Genomic DNA, 435 nt, shown 5'->3' on the forward strand with positions numbered 1-435 from the left:
TTGAAGTTGTGTTGGTAAGGTGGTGGCGAGTGTGAGTGTGAAGTGTCGGTGTGCAGTGTGTGTGAGAGCCAAGTGTCAGTTAGGATCACGTTAGTACAAGGTGGGCCCAAGCAAAGTTGTGGTGCAGTTTGCAATGATTGTTGATGGTGCACGTGCAGTTTTCCTCGTGGCAAAGTTCACGCCAGAAGTGAGAGAGTCAAGTCACCACAAGACAAGGCTCAGTGTTCTGTCGTGAAGTCTGCGGTGACTGCTGCTATCACTTCCCACCTGCAGTATATACCTTTTAGCAAAGTTTACTTACAAGTTGTGAGTCACCACAAGCCCGGGACTCAACACTCTATTCTTTAGTGCCTGATGATTCTTAATTGTTCATCTGCAGTTTGTGTTGCAGCAACGGTTGCGCCAAAACTATGTTAGTGCGCGCCGAGGATGCAA

The sequence above is a fragment of the Scylla paramamosain genome, chromosome 48 (genome assembly GCF_035594125.1).
Source record: "Scylla paramamosain isolate STU-SP2022 chromosome 48, ASM3559412v1, whole genome shotgun sequence".
NCBI lineage: Eukaryota > Metazoa > Arthropoda > Malacostraca > Decapoda > Portunidae > Scylla > Scylla paramamosain.